Source organism: Leopardus geoffroyi, chromosome B2 (assembly GCF_018350155.1).
Source record: "Leopardus geoffroyi isolate Oge1 chromosome B2, O.geoffroyi_Oge1_pat1.0, whole genome shotgun sequence".
In the NCBI taxonomy this organism is placed as follows: domain Eukaryota; kingdom Metazoa; phylum Chordata; class Mammalia; order Carnivora; family Felidae; genus Leopardus; species Leopardus geoffroyi.
This window is the reverse complement of record NC_059332.1, coordinates 124,457,429-124,479,608: the sequence shown is the minus strand read 5'-3', so window position 1 is coordinate 124,479,608 and position 22,180 is coordinate 124,457,429. Positions and strand designations below refer to the sequence as shown.

General features: G+C 42.3%; 1 long non-coding RNA gene across 1 annotated transcript; it reads right to left on the bottom strand.

Moving 5' to 3' along the window:
* Positions 1-536: 536 nt before the first annotated feature.
* LOC123609829 lies at positions 537-1,325 on the bottom strand. Its single transcript, XR_006717980.1, has 2 exons — positions 874-1,325; positions 537-728 (listed from the first exon to the last, which is right to left on the bottom strand). It is a non-coding gene; the product is annotated as an uncharacterized LOC123609829 (long non-coding RNA).
* Between the last annotated feature and the right edge of the window lie 20,855 nt (positions 1,326-22,180).

Below are 22,180 nucleotides of genomic sequence, written 5' to 3'. Positions count from 1 at the left end.
GCCCCAAGACCAAGGACTCAGTTTTAAACCTGTGTAAGCTCAGAGCTTACAGCAGAGGCTGAGGGGAATGCTCTCCAGGACACCACAGGAAGGAGGGGATGGCCAGGACCGCAGAGTGGAGCGGCCATAGTCTTCTGTGACAAGAGGACAGAGAAACAAGAACCTTGATGATATGAAGAAATATTGAGTTAAAAGGGATACAGAAGGGCTTCCATTGACTTGCCCTGATCTTAATAAGGAAGGAAAGGCCATGAGATGAGGGAAAATGAGAGGAAGGGTGGGAGCTGGGATCTTCAGAGGGTATTTGTCAAAGTGCTGTGCCAACTTTAAAGCATTCTGTACCTCTTTTGCCCTGTGACAAAGGCTATGTCTTACTAATTTTTTAAAAATTCCAGTGCTTGTCACAATACTGCATATAATTGGCATTCAATTTCTGACTCTGAGATGACTAGAAAATAAGAGTTATTATTTTGTTATTTTGTTTTTATTTGTTACATAATAATAGCATGCATAATATATCACATCCACATAATAACAATAATAATAATAGTATTTATTAGGTGCATATGATACCTGCCATGTGTTTATAACCTTATGCCCATTATTTTATTTAATACTCAAAACAACCTGTCCAGGCAGATGCTGTGATTATCCCCATGGTAGAGATGAGATAGCTGGTGCTCTGGAAGAAGTTTCTGAGACACTGTTGTGGAGCATAGAGGGGCAAGCTAAGTAAGAAAACATAACATAATTATAAGGGGGGATTGAGGCTCCCACTGAAGGCGGACTACGTGAGTTCAAGGTGAAACTCAGTACAATTATTGTGTTTGCCTCAGCCATGCTCTGCAGCCCGGCGCAGCTGGTGGAGTTTACCTGGTCTTAGAATCTCTGCAGACATTATCCCTCTGGTGTTCCCTTGGACTTCATGGCTAGGAGTCATCAGATAAAGAGGGGGCAAGCTAACGAAAGGAAATAGAAATAGCCGAAATGTGTTCTTCAGCCTGATGGAGACGAGTAATTATCATTGGCTCTTGAGTAGCCGAGATACTTCAAAGCTTCACCGAAGCTTTCTACCCCACCCTGTCCCGCAGAACTACTTGGCTCCTGGCCTGTATGATCTTAACTTCATTCAGGAAATACCGGTTAAGAAGATTCGGGAGGAGCCCCTGGGAGACAGGTGAACTTGACAACCCAGGCAGCCTGTGTTTTGCGCAGCTCAATTGTTTGCTGACTAACAGGTGGAGGAGGTAGAGGAGGAGAGAGGAGTCCTCACCAAAGAACTGGGCCATTTGGGTGGAGTTGCTTGGGTCATTCATCAAAAACCATCATACCAGCCACCCCTCGTACAACCGGGTCATTCATCAAAAACCATCATACAACCAGGGCAGGGCAAAGACACTAGCTGTGAAGGTAAAGGCTGCTCCCTTTGACAAAAGCCAAATCCGTCCGGAGAAGGCGAGGAGGGCTTGTATGAGCTTTCCTAGACAGGGGAAGGGGAAACAGCTGGGGAGGTGCTTACATGGTTGACTTAGGAAATAATCGCTACCTTTTATCTTAATTACTGGAGGAAAGGAAGAAGACGGTGTTCTCCCACCTCAGCTCTTGCAGCTTTTGCATCCGGTCTACAAAACCAGCTCGTCCAAGTTGCGTTGCTAGGACTCGTGTCGGGATCTGGGCAGTGGAGCGTTCTGCAGAGAAAGCAGAGAAGGCGGTGGGAAGGTTCAACGTGATGTCAGCTCGGAAGCAGGTGGAAGAGACCCACGTTCGCCTGGGCAGGAGAGGGAGGCTCTGGCTCGCTCTCAGCTTGCTCTCTGCCCCCTGACTCTGCCTGTGACCATGTAAAAAGTCCCCCTCCCCAGTCACACCCAAGGAGATACTGAATTATTGATCTGGAAGGCAGTTTGGACGTCACAAGTTTTAAAATGCTAACGCACAGTCAAGCTGAAACCCCCTGTTCACAGGGCAGCAGGTCTGAGCGTGAAACGAGAAGAGGTTTCAGAGGGGAAAGGCTGTTGGTGTCCTCTCTACTGCCACGCAAAGATCTCATGTCAGGAGACAGGTTTCGGCTCAAAGGCAAGAAGAATGAAGGCTTTGAGCAGTCCTGAAAATCAAAGTGGCTTAGCAGTAGAGAAGCTTTGACCAGGGGAGGTGACAAAGGAGAAGGTGGACAGCCACGCACTGGGAATGTCGAACAAGGTCAGTGGTGGCCCAGCTGTGCCAGGGCGACCGGAAGCACCGTCAAGCCCCTCACCCTTCCATCAGAGCCACTCTGCTTTTTCTCGTTTTCTACACTGGGCTTTCCCACGAAGATCTCCTTTGAAGGGGATCTGCTGAAAAAAAAGAAGAAAAGGTTTTAAAACCACTGAACTAGTTGACCTTTATGGCTATTACGACTCTGAAATTCTATAGTATTAAATCCCGTTTGATGTTTTCTAAGAAAGCAGGCTACCGATTGATGCATTCTTCCGAAGTCTGAGGTGGGAGGAAGGGGAGTGTGAGAGGCGTGGAAAAAGTGAGTAGAAGAGGGAGGGCTTCTCTCAGGTAGGGGCCAGAGGCAGGAGCCCTCAACCGTGTCCAGGCTTAGAATGACCTGGGAGCATTTTAATAACTGACCCCTCCCCAAACCAATTAAATCAGAGTCTCTGGGGCTGGTGTTTGGTCCTAGGTATTTATATAGCACAGCAAGGCTGACAGCCAATGGTTAAAAGGTGACTGGTGAGAAACATTCTGTATACATTGAGGCCAAACATGTTAGACAACCTCAGACACAGTGGTTCTGAAACTTCAGGTGCAAAAGAATCTCCTGGAAGACTTGTTCAAACACAGATTGCTGAGCCCCACCCCCAGAGTTTCTGATTCAGTGGGTCTGTGACCACCAGGCCCAAAATTTGCATTTTTAACAAGTTCCAGGTGACTCTGATAATTGCTGATCAGGGACCACACTTTGGCAGCCCTTGTTCTAACAAAAGGTATTTATTTTCTTTAAATTTATTATTATTATTATACAAAAGGTTTTACTTTAGACATTAAAAAGAACCTCTTGGGGCAGCTGGGTGGCTCAGTCGGTGAAGCAGTCGACATTGGCTCAGGTCATGATCTTGCAGTTCATGGGTTCGAGCCCCACGTAGGTAGGGGTCTGGGCCGACAGCTCAGAGCCTGGAGCCTGCTTCTGATTCTGTGTCTCCTTCTCTCTCTCTGCCCCTCCCCTGCTCGTGCTCTGTTTCTCTTTAAATAAACATTAAAAAAAATTTTTAAAAAACCCTCCTGACAGCGCAAGACCGTTTGCAGTGTGCACTCTTGCAAAAGTACGTTCACCCAGTCTGATCAAGAAAGAAACATCAAATACCCCCCACTGAGGGACATTCAAGGACACATCTGACCAGTAATCCTCCAAATTGTGAAGGTCGTCAGAAACAAGGAAAGCCTGAGAACCTGTCATAGCCAAAAGAAGCGTGAGTGGACGTGGATACGAAGTGCGGTGTGGTTATCTTGGGGTGGGATCCTGGTACAGAAGAAAGACACTGGGGAACAATTGAGAAAAGAATGTATCTATATTGATTCATTGGTTGTGACAAATGTACCATACTTACGTAATCGGATAACAATAGGGAAACCTGGGTGTGGTGTAGATGGGAATTCTCTGTAGTATTACTGTGCTAATTACAATAGTTCTGTAAATCTAAAACTGCTCTAAGATAAACAGAGTTTATCAAAGCAGGGCAGGGAGCGGGTGGAGGGGGGTGGGGGGGGGGTTCCTGGCTGTTATAATGCAAACCACTCCTGATGTCAGACGTAGAGTTGTTGTCTTTGAAAAGCACCACGGAAAAGAAATAATTTTTAGTTGAATGAATCCCTGTTCTTAATAAATTATGTAACAGATCTTTGCTTCCTTTTATTTATAGTTTTGTGACTTTCAAGTGATTTTTAGAGCTGCACTTTAAATATATATGTATATACATATATAAAAATAAACACACACACACACACACACACACACACACACACATCAGCATATTAACAGCTAAAAGACAAGGTAACTGATTCCTCTTACTTTATTATACTGGAGCCATGCAATGGGAATACAATCCTAGATAAGAAAGTCACCTGTTGTAATGACTTACAATTCTTAATGGAAATTTTCGACATTTTGGATATAGTTACCTGGAAACCATTTCAATGGTTCTCTCTCCCTCTTCCTGTTTTTTTTTTTTGTTTGTTTGTTTGTTTTGTTTTTGTTTTGTTTTGTTTTGTTTTTTGTTTTTTCTGTTCTAACAGAATCTGCTCAAGGTGGTCTGGATAAAGCAGAGTGCCCCAGGCAATATTTTGCTGCTGGTTTGTAGTTATGGATTACCTTATATCATTGGCTTCAAGAGCGAACTGACTGGGGCACCTGGGCGGCTCACCTCGGGTTATGATCTCATGGTTCCTGAGATGGGACCCCTGTGTTGGGATCTGTGCTGACAGGTCGTGATCTTATGGGTCATGGGTTCGAACCCCGTGCTGGGCTCTGTGCTGACAGTGTAGAGCCTGCTTGGGATCCTCTCTCTCCCTTTGCCTCTGTCCCCTCCTGCTCACACTGCGCGCTGTCTCTCTCTCTGGGTCTCTTTAAATAAATTGATTAACATTAAAAAAAGAACCTTATCAAAATCCCCATATTCACTTGAGTTTTCTGTGGGCTCACAGTGTGTGTGTATGTGTGTGTGTGCAGGTGCGTGCTGGGGGAACAACCTGACCACTCTCTGGTTAGGTAAGTATATTAACTTTAATTACCTAATATTGATGTCATTTCCCTAACTTGCCTTTAGGTCTTCTTAGCCTTTATTATCAACTCTTCATAGTCCCGACTGTAGCACCTGGCAAGGTGCTTTCACACCTGGAAATGAAATCATAATAATTCAAGGGCAACCTAAACGCCCCATATGCAGGCACCATTTATCTTTTGGTGCCAGGTTTGGACCATTTATCTTTTCTCATCAAGTGGCTTAGCTATACATTTGGGGAAGTTAAGTGAGGAAATGAGAAGCACTCTTCGAGACTGGCAGTGGTCTAAATAATAGCTTTAAAGTGAAAGTTCAGCCACCTGATTCATCTTCCAACCGGGCAGGGGCTCCTAGGGAATAAGAGGGCAAAGTTAAATGTGAAACTCAAAATCTGAGGCAAAGGACTCTCATCACCTGGACTTTCCTTCTCCCTCAATGGGGCAGCAGTACTGGAAATAGTGGTAATTAAACTTTAGAGAGCATTTCTGGGGTACTAGGCACCATTGTAATGAACTCATTTCATCCTCACAGAGGCACAGGGAAGGGAACCACGTTGCCAACACTCACACAGCTTGGTGGAAAGCCAGGATTCTAATCTGGGTTATCTGGCTTCAAAGCCCATGTTCTCAACAGGCTCTCCTGCCTCTCTTGGGGAGGACACCACGAGAGGTCCCACTCTTGACTAGACTCGCTAGAGGGCCTCCTCCAGGATCTGGACGGGCACATCCCAGGGACCTCCACAACTGCCTAAGGCCTAGGAAAGAGAATGTCTCATCAGTGAGCTGTACTGCTGTCCATTCTGCTTCCTACACAACAACTGTCACCATCACCACCAGCAACTAGTAAATATTGATCGAGCTTCTCTTCTGTGCCAGGTACTATGGATACCAAAATGAAAAGGAGACTGTGATCCTGCCCTCAATAGACACCTAAGCAAACAAGCCAACGAGATCGCAAACAGCCTCTGGTAAAGTCCAAAAGAAAAGCTGTGGGAGTCCAGACGGGCGGGGTCCCACCTTGCCTGGATTTGCAGTGCCACGATTTCCTTCCTCTCTCACTGAGTTTCTGTTACTTCCTTGATGTCTTCTACTTACAACTCACAAGCCCAAATGGCAGAGATTTGAGGTTCTCTCTACAAGGGGTTGAGCTGTTCAGGAGGAAGATGTTCTGTTCATTTAATAAATAGCTTCTGGATGAATAGAGGCTCCGACTCAGCATATGTTTATCTGCTTCCCCCCCACCCAGGAAACAGAGAACATTTATATCTAAGTTCCTCCTTATCCGAGGTTCGCTTTCCAGGGTTTCAGGTGCCTGCAGTCAACTGTGGTCTGGAAACAGATGATCCTCCTGGTGTATGATCAGAAGGTCTCTACTAGTCAATGCGACGTCACAGTGCCCACGTCATTCACCTCATTTCATCTCGTCATATAGGCATTTTATCGTCTCACATCATCAGTGAGGAAGAAGGGTGAGTATCGTACAATATTTTGAGAGAGAGAGAGACCACATTTCCATAAATTTTATGATAGTATGTCATAATTGCTATTTTACTCTTGGTGGTTTTTTAAAAAATTTTTAATGCTTTATTTTTGAGAGAGAGACACAGGGCACCCGTAGGGAAGGGACAGAGAGAGAGGGAGACACAGAATCCGAAGCAGGCTCCAGGCTCTGAGCCGTCAGCACAGAGCCTGACGCAGGACCTGAACTCATGAACCTCGAGATCATGACCTGAGCTGAAGTCGGACGCTTAACTGAACGTGCCACCCGGGTGCCTCTGTCGGTGTTTGTTGTTAATCTCTTCTGGTGCCTAATTTATAAATTAAACTTTATCATAGGTATGTGTGTAGAGGAAAAACATCATTATGTGTGGGCTTCAGTACTCTCCGTGGTTTCAGGCATCCACTAGGGGATCTTGGAATGGATCCTCAGTGGACAAGGGGGACGACTGTACTCTCCCTTCTTCCACGACAGGCACCTTCTGTTCCACGTGCAAACTATGCTAGCAGCCTTGCCCACTCTTTGTATCCCTATCGACCACAATAACAAACAGTGTTGCTGAGGCATTGTTGTTGACGTGTTGCCTTTAAAAAACACCCTCTTGTCGTGGGACAAGCCTCTTCCTGACGATGGACCATCCTTATCTGGCCTGCCAAGCAGCCCTGTTGCCATGGAGGGCCGATGGGATGAGATGTGTTTTTCGCCTGCATCACTCCCACCGGGGTGTAACAAGGACTCTTGTGCACGTCATGCGTGGCTGGCCTGTGGCAGCCCGGCGGCCATGCTCTTCCTGTAGGTAAAACCCAATCAACTGATCAGCTGCAGATAATATCAAGACCTCTGTTTGATACGTTAACAGTGACAGACATGCTTCCACAACTCACAGCCCCGTACCCTTTGGCAACAGAGTCGTTGTGGGTGAAGAAAACACTCTAGTCACCAGCTTTGGGATGAGAGGGCTCGGGTTCATATAAACACAACCTCGCGTCACGGCTTGTGACCACAGACTGTTTTGGGTCTTTGCACTCACCCTCTGATCTTGATTTCCTACATGACAACGTTCTCGGTTTATATGCCCTTTGGCAAGTGCAGCAACCCTGTTTCCTGTTTCTAAACTTGTAGACAGCCATTCATGTGTCTCGCACTTGTCAATTTTAACCAGAAAACACCGGCCCCTTCTTGTTGCATTTTTACCTTTAGCCCAGGTGAAGAGGACCATAGAAGTAAAGCTGTTGATTTATTCGATAGAAAATTCTTAATTAATTTAAATAAACTTCCATAGGACTTGCAATTTCAAGAAGGAAGTAAGGGGAAATACACGCCTCCTTTCCTAAAGCCCCCAAAAATAAGTGGTGACAAGGCTAAAGATTTGAAAGCATTGAAACAATACGCGATTTTGTTTTTTTCTTCTCTGTTTGTCAAGAGTGAAGGAAAGAAGAAATAGTCGATGTACTTGTAACTGGCAGATGACCACCAAAATAAGAAAACTCTAAATACAGCAAGTAGGTCATTTGTCAGAATCAACAGGACCTGTGCACACTTTGTAGGTCAAACACATTTTAATTACCCTAACAATTTGTGTATACCCTTACAATAAAGTTGATTAACCTCATTCACTGGTGAATGTTACCTATGTAGTGCTACTATGTGTGAGACCTTGAACTTTTTCAATCTTAAGAGAATCTTTAAAAAACTCTTTAAAAATCTTTAAAAAAAAAAAAAAAGGCTAGGCTTTTTCTCTTAAGATGCTAACATTCTGTGGGCACCTGGGTGGCTCAGTCGGTTGAGCATCCCAACTCTTGATTTCGGCTCAGATCATGATCCCAGGGTCATGGGATTGAGCCCTGTGTTGGGCTCCATGCACACTTAAAGATTCTCTCTCCTTCTGCCCCTCTCCCCTGCTCATGCTCTCTCTTTCTAAAATTTAAAAAAAAAAAAAAAAAAAGGTGTTAACTTTCTGAAACCTTTACAATGTACAATAAGCATTTACAAAAGTAAAATATGCCCATCCAACAATTTGAAAAATACATTAAAGCAGAGGAAAAAAATGTTACTCAGAGGTAACCTCCATTAACAGAGTAGGGCATATTCTTGCTTTTTGCTGACTGAGTTTGTGTGGGTGTTTTAAGCAAAGCTGACAATATACCATTTATATAATTATCATTTACTTTTTCTTTTGCTTAGTTTTTGTTCTTTACAAACTCTTCATAAATAAACTTATTGGTTATATAACAGTTATCTTTTTTTGTAATAAATATTCTTTTTTCCTATAAACATGTTGCATAGATCACAGATTTCTTAATTTCTAAGTCAAAAGTTTGTCTTGACTGCACTAAGATTCTTTGGAAAAGTTAATCTCATTCATGTTTGGGGATGACTCTACCATTCTTCTGGAGATATAAACACATACGCGCACACACACACACACACACACACACACACACACACATCCTGGAACATGACGCTAACTAAAACTGGAGATATGGGGTTCTTCTGGTCTTCCATCCAACATGACTGCCATGCCCCAAGCTCCCTGCTGTGCCCTTGTGGTGCCTCCAGAAGTAGGGGGGTGATCCTCCTGATGAGCAAGGCTTTCATGTCTTTTCTGGTGAATTCAAGACACGGTACCTAATGTTTAACTTCCCGCAGTTAAGGGAAGAGGAGAGCAGGTGGGGGGAGGGGGCACACTGGACATTTCCCAACATCTCCCCCCTCCAATTTGGTGCCTGCTAGCTAGGTCCTTATCTTCCAGGTAGAGGCTTTGACTCTCTTTATTGCCACTTGGATATACAAAGACATTCTTACTTGAGTTGGGAAGGGTGAAAATTGCCTGAGTGGGGTTAGAAAGCAAAGCCTGGATCTGTGGACTCCCATGTCCTTGAGTAAGTCAAGAGAGTAAAATTACCTTTTTTACTCTTGGGAGTCTCCTCAGATGATAGAACAAAATAGAAACTATTCTCCTAATAGCTTGTGTTTTCATGTAATAGATGTGGCATAATTTATCAAACCATTGCTCTCAGAGTAAAATCCAAAGTTCTAATACAATGTACAGAGCTGTTCCCCATTTGGCTCCTGTCCCCAGTTGGCTCCTTGCTCCAGCCCTGCTGAACTTCCAAGTTCTCCAGCCGATATTTATCTCCAGGTCCTTGTATGTACTGTTCCTTTTTGCTGGAACACTCTTCCCTTCTGATTAACGTTTTCCCATTTCGGTTTAAACATCACTTCCTTTGATCAGGTTCCCTCTGCCCCTGGTTTCTGTAGCAAATGTCACAATTGCTTGCTTAACTGCTTATCTCCTCCCGAACTGAAAGTTCTGCAAGGGTAAGGACCAGGTCTGTGTCGTATTTGACTTCTGTTCTAGCTCAGTTTTTCACACATAGTAGATACTCAATGAAATATTGAAATGAGTACTGGACATTTAGGACACATTCCATTTTTATAAGCAATGCTGAAATGAGCAGATATTATGCATGATTATTTGTCCATGTTTTTGGAAATTTTAAATTACTGATGATAAATTCTTGGAAGTAGGATTAGTAGGCCAAAGGATATAAACATCTTTGAGGCCTCTTGAGAAACAACAGATTGCTTTCCAGAAAGTTTTACACTCCTGCCAGCAGTGAATGAGATTTCCTGTTGCATTGTACTCTTATCAGCACTATTAGGAAAAGAAATTATTTTTGCTAACTTGATAGTAAGAAATTTTTCCTTCTGTTTGCCTCAATTTTGCTGTGGTTAAGTGGTGAGATGGATATTTTTCATCTATTTTAAAATTCATTTTTATCTGCTCTATTGTAAATTATCTGGTGTCTTTTGCCCATTCTTATTCTGAAATTTTCATGTTTTTCTAACCAATTTTTATAAGCTCTTTAAGGTTTTTAAAAATTTTTTTAATGTTTATTTATTTTTGATAGAGAGAGAGAGAGAGAGAGAGAGAGAGCGTGAGCGGAGGAGGAACAGAGAAAGGGGGAGACATAGAATCTGAAGCAGGCTCCAGGCTCTGAGCTGTCAGCACAGAGCCCAATGCGGGGCTTGTACTCACAGACCGTGAGATCAAGACCTGAACTAAAGTGGGATGCTTAACTGACTGGGCTGTCCAGGTGCTCCAAAGCTCTTTATGTTTTAAAGATGTTAGGTTATGGGGTGCCTGGGTGGCTCAGTCGGTTAAGCGTCCGACTCTTGGTTTCGGCTCAGGTCATGATCTCACGGTTCCGTGAGTTGGAGTCCCTTGTTGGGCTCTGCACTGACAACTGCAGAGCCTCCTTGGGATTCTCTCTCTGCCTCTCTCTCTCTCTCTTTCTCTCTCTCTCAAAATAAATAAATAAACTTAAAAAAAAGATGTTAGGATGTAATCATTATATTCATCATAGATCTTCCTCTGTATTTAAATGTTCATGTTTCCATCTCATATCCTTAAGTTCAGTGTTTTGATGTGCTTGGGCTCTCATCATTTCCCTTGAGATTTCTTACATGACTCCGACTTAGGGTACCCTTCACCATTAGTGATAAAATAAATATTCTGCTATTTTTTTCTTCGCTTGTATGTAGATTCCTTTGCCTGTGTGTGTAAGTACTTGTGGGTGTGCATTTATGTGCATGTGTTTCACCATTGAGAATTTAATTGGAGGTGGGAAGGATCTTCTTTTGCCAAAAGGACTCACCAATGGTTTCAACATGATTTGTTAGATAATCTTTTCTTTCCTAATGATTTAAGGTATCTCTTGTCACTAATTTAAAAACAATCTTACTTAGGGGTGCCTGGGTGGCTCAGTCGCTTGAGTGTTTGACTCTTGGTTTCAGCTCAGGCCATGATTTCAAGGTTTGTGGATTCGAACACTGCATCAGGCTCTGCTCTGACAGTGTAGAGTCTGCTTGAGATACTCTTTCCCTCCTCTCTCTGTCTCTCTCTCTCTCTCTCTCTCTCTCTCTCTCTGTCCCTCCTGTGTGCTCTCTTCCCCCCCCCCTCTCTCTCTCTGTCCTTCTTGTGTGTTCTCCTCCTCCTCTCTCTCTCTCTCTCTCTCTCAAAAATAATTAAGTAAACTTAAAAAAAACCCACCAATTTTATTTCACTTCAGTGTATCTTCCTGTAGTGAGTCGGGTTCTTCTTCACCCTGCTAGGACTCAGAGAGAGACTTTGAGGGGCAGGGTAACCTTCTCCTGCATTTGTTCTCTCCTGGGATCTGCCATTCTCTCTTGTCTGCCTACTGGGAGCAGACTCACTGAGGCTCGACTCTGAGGCATTTAGGGAAAGTTGGACTCAATATCTGAAACTGGTCAAGGCACAATGCATTGGCATGAAAACCTACCAGGCTAATTTAGTCACATTAATAAATGTCTTTCTAGCATTATCAGAGTATAGCTTTCTTTGGTTTGTCTGGCATTAGATCTAAAAATACACAGCTTCTGAACAGATGCTCACTTAAAAAGTAAATACTCTGACAAGGACAGAATATCTGCAGCCTAGTATCCTAGTATTTAGAGACCTGAGTCTCTATGGTGATGGTTTCTTCTTTTACACAACACAGTGCATTTGTACAAAGGGGGGAATGCCAGTCTTAACTAACTAAGACCAGAGTCGACAAAATGTTTCCTTTACAGGAAGCCACTAGCCACACACTCAGAAAGGTGGTTGGGAGTAGACATCTCTATATTAAGTTAATGTGCTCTTTCTCTCTCTTTCATTCTTTCTTCCTTGCTTTTTTGCTTCCTACCTTTCTTGCTTGTTGGCATTCAACTCAGTTACACACTGTCATAATTCTTGCCAGTTGGTCCCTGACAAATTAGTCACAGAATTTAACATCTCAAGCTATGAAGCATTGTCAATATTAATTTTCTGCATTTTCCATAAATTGAGCATTGGAAATAGACACAAGAGATTATTTTTAAATTTTAAGAGGCAATGGGAGGAAAGGACTTTTGCTGCTTCAGGAAAGTATTATAATTTATACCAAAATGCTGTAGGATTTATTTTTTAAGAGTTTTTTTAATATTTATTTTTGAGAGAGAGAGACGAGCAGGGGAGGGGCAGAGAGAGAGAGGGAGACACAGAATCCAATGCAGGCTCCAGGCTCTGAGCTGTCCACACAGAGCCCAATGCAGGTTCGAACTCACCAACTGTGAAATCATGACCTGAGCTGAAGTAGGATGCTCAACCAACTGAGCCACCCCGGTGCCCCAAAATGCTATGGGATTTAGATGGAAGCATTTAAAGACCTGCTCAAACCCTGCCCAAAAATGTGGTCTGTGTTTTAAAATAAATTAGTTCAATATTTATCCTGAATTCAAATGCAACATTTTTTTCCTCCTTAGGCAAATCAAATTGACATTCCTTTTCTTTGTTATTTATTTATATATTTATGTATGTGTGTATTTTAGTCTATTATAATTTCTGCTTCTGGATGTGTATTTGGATGGTGTGGAGGTGTTACAAATATTCAAAATGTTCTAAGGTGTTGTAGTTTTATTTGCAAGTAGTAGACAGCAAGTAACAGAAAAACCAACTCATACCGGCTTACATGATAGAGAACCTGTTCCCCAGCTCCTACTCCCCCATCCTCTACCTCCTTACCTTGTACTTCTTTTCCTTTTTCCCACAGCACTTATCACTGTCCAACATACTATCACTTTACTTGTTATACTTATTGCCTATTGTTTGTCTCCTCCACAAGGACAGGGATTTGTGGATTTGTATTGGTTTCATGCATTAATGTATTCTAAGGGTCTGGTACTGTGTCTGGCACATAAGTAGATAGTCAATAAATATTTGTTGAACTCAATTTCACCAACTGATATCCCTGAAAGGTCCAGGTGTCTGGTGAGGTGGAGTCCTTTAGCTCAATGATGTCATCCAGGACCTAGTTCTTCATTGTTTTCATGGTCTACTTTGTGTTCCTTAGTGTTGACTCTATCCTAAGTCAGGCTCCTCCTGTGATCCACAGATAGCTCTATCTCCGGGGATTGTCATTCAAATACAGCAAGGGGGTACAGAAAAGGTTTATCTTGCATTCTCAGCAGGAGGTCTGAGAGTCACTCTGAAGTAATTGGCTTAGGTCACAGTCACGGTGGCCAGGAGAAAAGATGTGCTGATGGCTTAGCCTCAGCTACATGTTCCCTCTTTACCACCAAGATGGAATTAGCCTTTCAGGAAACACATGGGTCCCCAAGCAGAAATTGAGGGGCTGCTGGAGAGGGGAAAGTGCAGAATGGATGTCCATGCTAGTCAGCAAGAAGCACGTTAACCAGTAAGGGTTTACCATTACAAGGAAACAGAATTTGGGAAATCCCCTCTCTGTGACTTCTTCTTAGTTTATGTGACCGGAGCTGAGATTAGACTCAGTTTATGTGGTTAGACTGAGTTTATTTTCTCATTTTTTGGCGAGTTTGAGATTTCCTGAGTTGAAGGAATCTTCTAAAGGGATTCAGGAGAGCGAACAAAAAAAAGCCGACTTTAAGGATTAAAAAAAAAAAAATTGTTGCTTCTTCATTCTTTCAATTGATAGAACTTGACAGTGTTGTAAAAGAAGCAGTCACGTCACCCCTTTTCATTCTTGTTCTGCATTGGCTCACCAGATGCTGGTACTTCTTCTTCTCCATCTTGGATTTATCGTCCAAGTCAGGTAGTGTAGAGAGAGGTCCCAGGTTTGTAGCCAATGGCCATGAAAAGGGTGTCACCCAGAGCTGCTCCCGGCAAGGCCAAACTCATCACTGCCTGGAGAGGACCAGCTCACTGTGATAATGACTCCTTCCTTACCCTTCTGTGTCCCTGTATTTACTAACTCAGTATCCAACCACAAGTACAATGCTGTTTGATTTGGCTACCCATAATTCTTTAACACAGGTGCAGGTTACTACAGGGAGGTGCTGGATATGGTGTAATTTCCTAAGTTATGTACCAGGTCAGCATATGAGCCAGAAGGTGTAATTCAGTCTCTGGGATCTTGATCTCCTATCTTATTCATGAGGGAAGCACCCTCACTTTCTAATACCTCAGCTTAAGAAATAATATATAGAAATATATATTACAGAAATATTACTTTCTAATACCTCAGCTTACAGAAATAATATATAGAAATATATATTACAGAAATAATATATAGAAATATATGTATATAGAAATAATATAAGTGATCATTGTCTTCATTACTCCAGCTGGCTCCTCAGGACAATATTGTTCCTGTGGAGTAGTGTTAATCAAACATGAATTACGTGAGGATGAAATATGGCCACTTACCTGTGCATGGTCCAGTCCCTGCCGGCCTCGACAACTCCATCTCACGCTGATTTCCCCCTTGTCATTCTATTTCAAACACACTAGCCTTTAAGTTGCTGAAATAATCCAACATCTTTCCTTCTTTAGGGTCTTACACTGCCTGGAGTCAAGTTCTGCCTTCATCACTTGCTAGCTGTGTGACGAAGGTATTATTTATCCTATGTTTCGTTTTACTCATCTGTGACGTGGAGCTAACAATAGTTCTACTTCACAGGACACTGTGTTAGCATTAAAGGGTATATATGAAGTTCCTAGAATGTTCCTAGTTCATAGTAACTAAAAATGTTAACTCCTCTCCCTCCTCTTCCTATTCCTTCACCATCTTCTCTTTCTTCTCTCTTTCTTCTAGAAACTCCTTCCCTTCCCTCTTCTAAGTCTGTTTTTTTTTTTTTTATTGAAGTATAGTTGACACAAAATGTTACATTAGTTTCAGGTGTACAACATAATGATTCAACAAGTCTACACGTTATGCTATGCTCACTGCCAGTGTAGCTACCATCTGTCACTATACAACACTATTATAATACCATTGCCCATATGCCCTATGCTGTGCCTTTAATCTCTGTGCCCAAATCTGGGTTTTCAGTGACTTAGTTGTTATATGAACTGTCACTACTTCAGAGGCCTTTTCTGACCACCCCATCAGAAGTGGCTCTTTTGTTCCTTTCTTGCACACCCCTCTGTCTTCACTGCATCTGTTTCAATTTGCAGTTATATATTTATTTGCTTTTATGTACTTGACTGTTACCTTTCTCCATGAATAGACTGAAAATTCCATGATAGCAGCGTCCTTAGCTGTTTCATTCGTTGCTGCATATATTACATGTGTCTGCACAGAGCAGGGAGTCAATACATATTTAGAAATGAAAGCCTGATTCCTCTGAACAGTAGAGGAACTGCAAGGGGAAACTGAAATTCTGAATTACGAGTAATTCTGTAATATACTGGGCCAGAAGCCACGCTGCTGAGTAACCTCCATGGGGTTGGGCATGGGGTTGGGGAAAGGAAGCATCCCTCCTATCGAAAAGACAATGCCATGCAGGCTGAACATCTCCAATTTCCAGGGCCTCAGCTGCGGAAGTAGCTGAGAAGGAAGTGCCAAGCAAGTGACAGTGTGATGGCCAGCAAATGGCCGGGAGAGAACTTAGACTAGCTTCATGCAGGGACCTGATTCACCAGCACATGGCAGATATCTTCTAGGGACCTTCAGAAGTATTTGAAAGATGCCTTTCAGGGAGGGTTGAAGGTCTGCTATTCCCAGGCTACAAAAGAGCCAAGGAATTTGAGTTGGTGTTCTCATCTGCACAGTTGGGTAAGACCACAGGAAACTTGAATTATAGTATTAGTGTTATCACAGCCAGGACTCATCCCCATGCACAGGATTCAGAGAGAGAAATATTCCAGTAAAGGGCCATAGTTTGTCCACTGAAGAGTGTCACAGTAAGGGAGGAAAGTTCACAGTTTTATCAAAACTCCCATATCATCACCTAGGTGACCTTAACAAGCTGTAGAACGTATTGATGGGGAAAATGGATCATTTTCCATTGTACTGAAGCTTTTAAAAAACCACATTTCCAGCATTGCCCAACAGAAAAGAATGTGGAATATGTTTATCTTATATTATCTGGACAGCGGGGAAAGGGGCAAGCTGATAAACATTTTTAGTAAGCTGGGAAAAATTTGCCCTGACACTTTTAATGGAGAGGGTGACCACCAGAGAGGAAGTCACACCTGTGCTCTTTTTACCCATTACCAGCTCCACTTTATGTTTATTTATTTAAAAAAATTAAGTTTCTTTCTTTCTTTCTATTTATTTATTTATTTATTTATTTATTTATTTATTTATTTTGAGGGAGAGAGAGAGCACAAGCTGGGGAGGGGCAGAAGGAAGGAGAGACAGAATCCCAAGCAGGCTCCATGCCATCAGTGCAGAGCCTGATGCGGGGCTCGAACTCACCTACTGTGAGATCGTGACCTGAGCTGAGATCAAGAGTCAGATGCTTAACCAACTGCAACACCCGGATGCCCCTTACCAGGTCCATTTTAAAAACTTGCAACAGGAGTGTATAACAAAAAATGTGAACAGCCTTCCTCCTCTGTTGCTTAGCAAATCCTATCCCTTAGAGATAACCACTATTAAGACAGGCTTGTGGACATTCTGTCACTCTTTCCACATATGCAATCACTTACACATGCCCCCATCACTTTGAATGATCAGCTTTTGATTGATAGACGTCCTCTTATTGATAGGCTGTTTCCAGTATTTCTTGACTACAAACAATGCTGCGACGTGAGCACTTGCACAAATATCTTTGTATGTATTTTAGAGTATCTGTAAACTAAATTTCTAGATGTGTAATGTCTGTGTCAAAGTTATGGGCATCGAAAATTTCCAGGGCCTAATTTTTTTTTTAATTTTTTAAATGTTTATTTATTTTTGAGAGAGAGAGAGACACAGAGACAGAGACAGAGCATGAGCTGGGGAGGGGCAGAGAGAGAGAGAGGGAGACAGAGAATGGGAAGTGGGCTCCAGGCTCTGCACTGTCAGCACAGAGCCCGACACGGGGGCTCAAACTCACGAACCATGAGATCGTGACCTGAGCCAAAGTTGGAGGCTTAACCGACTGAGCTACCCAGATGCCCCTCCAGGGCCCAATTCTGACTGGACATCTACTGGCAAATGCTGATGTGGGCACCCTGCTTTGAATTGAGTTTGGACTAGATCTTTAAAAGCCCTTATGGCTCTTACAATGGTTTCAGTAATGGTTTTGAGCAAATGCAGCTGACAATGAGCCCATGTTTTCCATAAATGTCAAGAGAGGACAGAATCGATTCAGCATGGACTAAATACCCTTAGCTATCACGATAAGATAGAGCTGAAAGGGGGGCTTCTCCCATGAGCAGATAACATAGATGTTTGAACTCAAGAGTCTTGATATATAAAGAGATTCAATTTCTTTGTACCGAATGGAGGGCATTGCACCAGGATTGGCACCAGCCCAATCCATAACCTTTGAGTTGAAGTCCTCGTGACTGTGTCATCAGCTGGTTTCATAAGAGAACATGGTTCAACCTGCCCAGTCCTTGGCTGAGGATCCTTTTAGGAAAATCCAGCTTACTGCTGAAGTGTCGTAGGTGACTCAGGTAGTAGAATTCTGCCTTTGAGTCAGGACAGAATTTTATCTTTTCCCTGGTGTGGGGGTTTAGTCACTAGAGCTAGGCTCTAAAGTCATACTTCAGGACCTAAAAAATTCCTTACAGAATATGTTATCTTGAAAAGGCGGCCTCATTTTAATTGAAAGATTCATGAACTATTTCCTAAAGATTCTACTTCAAGTCTAGTTTAAGATATTCATTTCCTTTCTAGGAGTAGTACGTTTGACCCTGGAGAATGATCACCATGTTTCCATTGGTAACTCAGATACAACAAGAGTGTCCAAACCCTATGACAGAGGTTTTAGGGTGTTCTTAAATAAAAACCAATAGCTAATCTTACAGCAATTATCTCTAGATAACAGGTAAAGCTTCTCCTTATTACAATTTTGAGGTTTTTTTCCAATTTAATTGAGTAGCACCAGATCCTCAATCTATATTACTGAATTTTCTTAAATTTTATGAAATGGACAATGGAGAAGTGCTCAAAAATCACCAGATTTTATGGGAAGGGATACAGAAAATTGAACCAATTTATTAAACAAGACATGTAAACATGCATGTAGGTACAGGAGAGAATTTCTCTAAAATAGCACACCAAGAATAACTTCAACGAATGCTCTAAAGATAAGACCCTGACCTGCACACATGTTTTTCTCTTTGGGGCTTAAAAGTGCTGCCCCCAAGATGTTAATAGCTACATTTATTTCTCCAACATAAATCTATATTGTTACCAACCAAGAAAGGCCGGGATAAAGAAGTAGTTAGATATACACATGATAAGATAGAGCTAATAGATGGTTATGTCCTGTCTAGAATCCCCAAACGATCCCTAAATTATTATATTGAATATAAATTACTATTTCTGTTTCTAGCCAAACTTTCACCCCAACACTGATGACTTTACTAGCATATTACATGGAAGTTTGTAGAGCTTGTTTAAGTGATATATCATGCTCTTTGGTTCTGTGGCTGAGATGGCAAATTACCCCCAATATCTAGCTTTGCTCCATTCTCAGTGATGGACTTTTGGCTGGGTCCATGGCTATGCAGAAAACGACTGCATTTCTCAGGATCCCTTGCAGCTAGGTGTGTCTGAGTGATAAACTTCGGACTAATGGCTTGTAAGGGGAAGTGCCACATCGGTGGTAGCTTCTGGGAACTTTCCCTAGCAGACCAATGATATCTGTGCTCCAAGCCCTTTAGGCTTCTTCTTTCCCCTCTCTTTCTACTGGTAATGTAGGTCTGATAGTGGTACCTCCCTCCTGGACCAGAACTTCAGAACCAAAGCTTTGGGACAGCAGAAGAGAAACCTGGGTGGAACCTGGGCCTCCAAAAAATTTGGAAATGAGAGCTGCCATACCAGACCCAGATTCCTACCTCCAGACTCTTATATGAAAAGAGCCTTCTATTTTTTCTTAAGCCAGTGTTAATTTGTATCCAGTTCCCATTATTCATCACTTATTCCTTTGACGGACATTAGCCTGATTTTCCTCGATAAAAAAACCTGACACATTTTTTTCTGAAGTCAGTATCAGGCTATATGATCCAATGCATGGCCCAGCAAATGGACAAGAATGTTTCAAATTGAGATGATGTTGAATAAGATCCAGAATGGAAGATTGCCATGTGTTTAAACTACATATATGTCAGTAGTTTAGGTGGTGGCATTTTGGTTAGAATGGTTACAAGTAATTTAATCCCTAGTGATACTGAAATATGTAGAATGTTGATGGAACATTTTAGTGGGAGAGGCTTACAGATCTTCCCTTAGCTTTACTATGTCAGGATCAGTGAGCCTCTCTATTTTAAACCTCAAAAGACTTTGGCTGTCCAGTTCCTCTCCACCCCCCCATCAAACACACCTCTTGTTAGGAGCTGTGAGAGTATATGTAAACGTATACTCTTTTATCCACATCTCTAATTTATCTGCTTTTTTTTTTTCTTTTCCAAATAGTTTTCATGCCAGAAGTCCTTAGAAAAAAGAAAAGAATGAAACAAACAGAACAAGGCAATATCTTGGTGCTGCTAATGAGCCATATATCTGGATAAATCAGAGGCAATGACAAACAAACTGGACTATTGTTTTACTGGTCTAGTTAGGAAAAGCACATGTTTAATTTATTTACATTTTAATTTATTTACATTATCACACTACAATCACACTTCGTTGGCTTTTCTTCTAAAGCATCAGATGAGATAAGTTAGTGTCACTGCTCTCTTATCCTCTTTTAATGAGATGGGCCTTATTTTTTATTTTATTGTCATTTTTTTTTTTAATGAGAACGACTTTAAACCTAAAAAGCTAAATAATATGCAAGATATTTGCAGAAGGCAGAAGTGGTCCCCAAATTCCTCTAATAAAACCATAGATTATTCTTAAGCCCCCAGCTTCCCCATGATTTTGCTCCCAAAGCTTCCTCAATCCAGGAAGTTTTATTGTTTGATTTCACATCCACCCTATCTACCCTCACAGCTACTTTCCTGTAATTTTGAAATTCCTTTTAAACTCGACTTGCATCATTTCAAATCCCAGAACTAGCCCTTCGGTCATCGCCATTTACCTCACTGAAGACATCCCAGAAATGTGGCTCAAAGGAAGGACCCTCTTGGAGAACGGGGTTGCCCGATAAATGATTCATTCACTACCGAGGTGGATTTTTCTAAATGTCATTTTCACTCTGGAAAGTAGGAAACTGGGCTTCCTGTCTTTTGAAGCATCACCACACAGCCAGAAGCTGAAGAGCAGAGCTCCCAACTGTGGAAGCTTTAAATGACATGGAAAAAGGGTGATCCCAGAGGCTTGAGATCTGAGAAGGAGGTCTGAGAGCTCACGCCTATCTTTCTCTTTCCCTGCTTGCTGAACATGCAGAAGCAGCCTCACTAACGTGCAGCCGTGATGTGACTCACGGTCAGCTGACAGAGCAGGAAGTCACCTCAAGCTGCTCTGACAGATGGGAAAGTCCAGAGTAGATTGAACGTACTTTTTAAGTAAAGGAAATAGGGCACTCTGTAGCTGATGGGCTGTGTCACAAGGTCAGAAAGCCCGATTACATTTGGTAGTGCTGTGCAAGGCAGTAGCCTGGGCATACATTGATCTGTGTATCAAGTCATTACTATAATACTTGCAAGCCACACATGCATGTTTCAGTCATTAAATACAGAAGAGAACTCTTGCTGGAAGGATGAAATCACCCAGTTTTTACCGGGCTGGATTAAATAAGAAATTAATTGCTGGGGCTGGCGGGGGTGGTCGTAAGCAAAACGTGAAGCGGGACATCAGCTCTCTCAGTGTGGTTGCCTGCTTTTTGGAGTCCTCCTCTTGTCCCAGGGGTCCAGAAATCTCAGGAGGCCCTTTTCCTTTGAATGAGAGGAAGCGAACTGTTTTGTCAATCAACAAATCTGGAAATATATGCAGACCTGTGGTGTGCCAAGTACCCTGCCAGGGAGTATGGAAAGACCAGATCTTTCAAGAGCTCTGTCTAGTTGAGGCAATGAGATGTAAATATATTGATAGATAAGTAGCAGCTAAGAGGTGTTCGAGGAAGTATATGATGAATTACCAAGGCAATGTCAAGAGGACAGATACGCTGTGGGCGTTAATAGGAAGGTGAGGCCGGTGTGGACAAGGTTGGCCAGGGAAGTGTTTGTGCCAACAGTGGATCTGGAACTACACTCCACTTTGAAGCTATAAGTAGGGGCGCCTGGGTGGCTCAGTCGGTTGAGTTTCTACTCTTGATTTAGGCTCAGGTCATGATCTCACGGTCTTGAGATTGAGCCCTGCATCAGGCTTTGTGCTGAGCACGGAGCCTACTTAAGACTCTCTCTCCTTCTCCCTCTAGCCCTCCCCCTGCTCAAAATAAAGAATTTTTTTTTTTTTTTTTTTTTTAAGTACAGCTGCGGTAAGTGGCAAAGATCAAATCAGCTCTCCCAGGAATGGCAAAAGCCAAGGTAGATATTTGAGTAGGATGCTGGTGCAGGTATGAGAATCTGAAGATCTGGGTTTGTTCTGGTTCAGAAAGACTATTGAACAGAGAAGCTTCTATTTCCTCGTCTGTAGAATGGGTGTAATAAAGGCCCTACCTGCCATTCAGATCAAGTGAAATAATGCGAATCATGGTGTAAACTATAATTCATATAATAAACTTAAGTTATTGCTAATGGTGATGATATATTATGAATTTAGGAATATAATTTTGCATACAGAGGTATTGCTTAACTTTAAGGGCTTAAGTGACAATTTAAACATCAATACATAGGTTACAAAGAAGAGTTAGAGGTGTGGAGGGTTAACTGTAGATATGAAATGACAATGAGCACACACATAACCTTGGTTTGAGGTGTTGGGTGAAGGCATTAAAAATATTATGACTAATGCAGATATTATTTTTCTAGGAATATTTCCTTTTTTCCCTAAGAGTGAGGATAATTTGCTCACAATGTCCAAACTAAACATTACATTTTTAATCTGAACTTACAGAGCTTGTGCATTGCGTGGTGC